The sequence below is a fragment of the Salvelinus sp. IW2-2015 genome, unplaced genomic scaffold (genome assembly GCF_002910315.2).
Source record: "Salvelinus sp. IW2-2015 unplaced genomic scaffold, ASM291031v2 Un_scaffold5239, whole genome shotgun sequence".
In the NCBI taxonomy this organism is placed as follows: Eukaryota; Metazoa; Chordata; class Actinopteri; order Salmoniformes; family Salmonidae; genus Salvelinus; species Salvelinus sp. IW2-2015.
The window spans coordinates 10734-15594 of NW_019946504.1; the positions used below are offsets into that span (position 1 = coordinate 10734).

The 4861-nt window shown below is 47.6% G+C and overlaps 1 long non-coding RNA gene across 1 annotated transcript in view; it reads right to left on the reverse strand.

Moving 5' to 3' along the window:
• Positions 1-505: 505 nt before the first annotated feature.
• LOC112078086 (uncharacterized) overlaps positions 506-4861 on the reverse strand; it is a 9460-nt gene continuing 5104 nt past the window's right edge. Inside the window, exon 3 of the long non-coding RNA XR_002895588.1 lies at positions 506-624. This is a non-coding gene — a long non-coding RNA (uncharacterized lncRNA). The remainder of the gene's footprint in view (positions 625-4861) is intronic.

A 4861-nucleotide genomic window follows, 5' to 3' on the forward strand; every position in this document is an offset into this window, starting at 1 on the left:
ACAAAGGGGGACAGAACACCTGGTTATACCCTGGGAGAGAAGGGACACAAAGGGGGACAGAACACCTGGTTATACCCTGGGAGAGAAGGGACACAGAGGGGGGGGGACAGAACACATCAGTGGACAAACCAGAGTTACTACAGTTGTTGACACTAAAACTTTGTGACAAACTATCGCTAGAAGACGCTGGAGCCCTGTGGAGGCATTCTATTGGTCTGCCAATACCACAGCATGAACAATTTAGAGCCCACAGCTGCACCATGGGGAAGCACTACCATAAATGGACATGTGAGGTGAAAAGGACAATCTGTACGAAGGTTGAAAAATACCGGTAAACATTCAAAACATTCCCAGGTTTTCCTGAAATCCTAGTAGGAGGATTCCCGAATGTGCTTCTTATTCCATTATGATTCTAGGAATCTTCTAACCGCGATTTCTAGAAAACCTAGGATTTTTTGGGAAAGTTAGCAGACTATAACCAACCCTAATCTGTACCTTACCTTTGGGCAGGTTGTTAATATCGAAGGTACTCCTGACTGGGTAGCAGGATTGTCCGTTGCCGCCACACTGCAGACAGGGGTCCTCCTGCTGAGGGGATTCCAGCATGTTGTCACAGCCCAGACGCTACAGGAGGGGGAAGCGGGGCAGAGAGAAGGAGAGAGACAAGGATATGGGTTAGATGGATGAAAGGGGGAAAAAAACTAAAAAGCACACACCCTGAAAGTAGGGTGGTCAGAGAACAGAGAAACAGATCTCTTTAGTGGGACGGAGTTTTTTTTTTACAGTGCACGTCCATCTTTAGTGGGACGGAGGGGTATTACAGTGCACGTCCATCTTTAGTGGGACTGAGGGGGTATTACAGTGCACGTCCACCTTTAGTGGGACGGAGGGGGTTTACAGTGCACGTCCATCTTTAGTGGGACGGAGGGGGTTTACAGTGCACGTCCATCTTTAGTGGGACGGAGGGGAGCAGGGTTCCCTATCTGGCAGCCCACCTGCTCTTATTACAGCAGGGTTCCCTATCTGGCAGCCCACCTGCTCGTATTACAGCAGGGTTCCCTATCTGGCAGCCCACCTGCTCTTATTACAGCAGGGTTCCCTATCTGGCAGCCCACCTGCTCTTATTACAGCAGGGTTCCTGTGGAGCTCCAACCTGCTCTTATTACAGGCAGGGTTCCCTATCTGGCAGCCCACCTGCTCTTATTATACAGCAGGGTTCCTATCTGGCAGCCCACTGCTCTTATTACAGCAGGGTTCCTATCTGGCAGCCCACCTGCTCTTATTACAGCAGGGTTCCTATCTGGCAGCCACCTGCTCTTATTAAAGCAGGGTTCCTTATCTGGCAGCCCACCTGCTCTTATTACAGAGGTTCCCTATCTGGCAGCCCACCTGCTCTTATTACAGCAGGGTTCCCTATCTGGCAGCCCACCTGCTCTTATTCACCAGGGTTCCTATCTGGCAGCCCACCCGCTCTTATTACAGCAGGGTACCCTAGTCTGAGCCCTGGCGCCACCTGCTCTTAATTACAGCAGGGTTCCCTATCTGGCAGCCCACCTGCTCTTATTACAGCAGGGTTCCTATCTGGCAGCCCACCTGCTCTTATTTGGCTCCCGAGTTATGTGAGCAAAATATTTTTTTTAATTCTTTTTTATTTTTTCTTTATTGATTAAACCGAAGTAATTCCTGAAACTGAAGTCATAGTGAAACGGTTTTTTTTTAACAATCTTTCTGTCTGTTGATCAATTCCATTCACAGTCCCTTTCAATAATCACAATGCACTTCAGTTATTAGGCTTAAGTTTGAAATAAAAGAAAAAAAGAAAATGAAGAAAAAAGATAGGATAGAGTTCCAGTAGGGTAGGAGGAGGGAAGAGGGCGGAATAGAGGCGAAGAAGGGGGGGGAACAGGGGAGGGGAAGAGAGGGAGGGAGGAGGAAAAAGAAAGAATATATAAACGGGAGAGGGAAGAAAAGAGCAAAAATAGAGAGAAAAGTATAGAGGGGAGGGGGGGGGTACCGAGGCGGAGGGGGCGGGAGTGCGTGTGGGGGGGGTGCGGGCTGGGAAGGTGTGGGGGGCGGGGGGGGGTGGGGCGGGGGGCGGGAGTCGGGGTAGGAAAAAAAAAAAGAAGGATGAGGAAGCCAAGGATTGTGACACCAGTAGAAATTTTCAGCTCTGCTTTCTTCAGGGTTTTCGCACCTGTGCCGCAGCGGCTGCTCTGCAGTTCAGAGACGGCTGCTCTGGCACGTTCAGAGACGGCTGCTTGGCACGTTCAGAGACGGGCTGCTGCTGGCACGTCGAGACGGCTGCTCTGGCCGGCGTTCAGAAGACGGCTGCTCTGGCGCGTTCAGGAACGGCTGCTCTGGCACGTTCAGAGACGGCTTGCTCTGTGGGCCCACGTTCAAGAGACGGCTGCCTCTGGCACGTTCAGTAGACGGCTGCTCTGGCAACGTTCAGAGAACGGCTGCTCTGGGCGCGTTCAGAGACGGCTTGCTCTGGCGCGTTCAGAGAGGCTGCTCTGGCGTTTTTCGTTCAGAGACGGCTGCTCTGGCGGCGTTCAGAGACGGCTACTCTGGCGCGTTCAGAGACGGCTGCTCTGGCGCGTTCAAGAGACGGCTGCTCTGGCGCGTTCAGAGAATCGGCTGCTCTGCGCGTTCAGAGCGGCTGCTCTGGGCGCGTTCAGAGACGGGTGCTCTGGCCCGCGTTCAGATTTACGGCTGTCTGGCGCGTTCAGAGACGGCTGCTGCTGGCTGCGGTTCAGAAGACGGCTTGCTCTGGCGCGTTCAGAGACGGCTGCTATGGCACGTTCAGAGACGGCTGCTCTGGACACGTTTCAGCGCCGGCTGCTCTGGCACGTTCAGAAGACGGCTGCTCTGGCAACGTTCAGAGACGGCCTGCCTCTGGCAGTTCAGAGGACGGCTGCTCTGGCACGTTCAAGAGACGGCTGTCTGGCACGTTCAGAGACGACACAAAGGACCAACGTTAGTCCAATGGTAGGACTAAAAGGCTATGAATTTAGAAATTTCCTGCATGTCCTCTGTGATTTGAATTAGGATGGCTCATTTGAATTAAATTTACTACTTTTCTGTGTTTGATCTTCATGGTCTCTGGATGATAATGTATCTTGTTGAGACCTGTGTAAAATGCACTTTAAATCAACTTGAAACTTGGATCACTTCTTGTGTTCCAGGTGTGTGAGCGATCCCGACCATCAGCCACGCTGAAGATCCTGTCCACGTCAGAGGGCACGATGTTGGGTCGTACCAACATAGCGAGGAGGAGTCCGGCAGGTCAGTAACTGACATCACTGGATCACACCATCACCGCAAAGTTACCTTTTTTCTTTGTAATTACATCGTAATGAGGTTGACTGGTTTCTGTCATATACAATTGGAATTAAGGAACAGTCTTTCCACTTGTTTAATAACGGGGGAAAAACTAAACTTTGAAAAGCAATGGCTAGAGTAGTAATTAGAGTAATGTTTACAGTGTAGTCGCCAGTTTTACATCAGAACGCTTACTGCATCAATTTGACCATTTTTCTCCCTCCTCTCCCAGGCCACAGAGATGTTGGTTCAAAATGCCCAGAACTGATGCAGTCCTGTGAAAGGAGACGGTTAGGGAGGCGAAGGCTGCCTCCATCTAAGATCCCGGACGGATGCCGGGTTCACCTGCACTGGAATCGTAAGACCCTGGTACCAGTAGAAGAGACTGTTTGTTAAATTGCGGGTCGCCCAATTGGACACTCTATTCCCATGTGTAGCAATACTTTTTGACCAGGATCCGTACGTCTCTGGTTAAAGGGTGGTGCTGGGTATACTTTTATGAGGAATAGGGTGCCATTGGGCGACACCACAATTATTCTGTTCCTACTGCCAAGCTCAGGGTGGTCAGAAGGAAAACAGACAGACCTCTCTGAGCAGTAGCACTTTGACAACACATAATACTAATTCAAGCTATCAATGAATGACTCGTACCACTTTAATCAAGCCTGGCCTGATTAGGGTACAACCGGAGTTAATACTGAATACACTATTTCTCAGGCCATGTCCATCCCATACTTGTCTGTAAACAGTGACAGTTTTTGTTAAAATATTAAGTAGGGGATATCCAATTGCATATAATGGTTCAGAATGATTCTTACTTGGCAATTTTTCTTCTAAATTGTATGTAAAAATGAAAATCATTATATAAAAAGAAATAAAGATTTGTTTTAAGATCTTATGAGAAATCCAGGTAATATTCTTTCTTTTCGTATACAGTAAAGTTTAAGTTACTAGTCTCAGTTTAAACATACAATGGTGAGAAGAGGGACCTCCCTAAGTTGAAAAATTAGATATTATTAAAGATTTTTTCCTTGGAAGGCCTTTTTGTATCTTTATACTGGTCCTTTATTTCACTATTCATGTGTTCACCTTCGCTAGGACAAAGCACAAATCTGAGTCAACTCATGGGAGTGAGTTCAAGTTATACTATTCTAATTTCTGTTCTACACACCCATATAATAGACCTATTCAGTGGTGTATACACTATGTTATAGGAAACTAACAAATAAGCACTGTTCCCTTGTTCTACATTTTTATTAAATGGTTGTGATGTTTTTTGTAGCTAATATTGCTTATTTGTTTTTTATTGTCATACTAGCCAAGAGTTTTTTCTAGCTTCTGGTTCCCCGAAGTTTGTTTGTGGTATTTAATCTACTTGAATTGTGCCATGCACAATGAGCCGGTGTGATAGCACTAAACAGCCTGAAACTCATGCTAAGTTTGTCACCAATTAACTTTTTCTGTCTTGGGGTTATTATATCTGCAATAATTGGAAAACATAATGACTAGGGCTCTTCGGACCACATTGGGTAAGAAATGT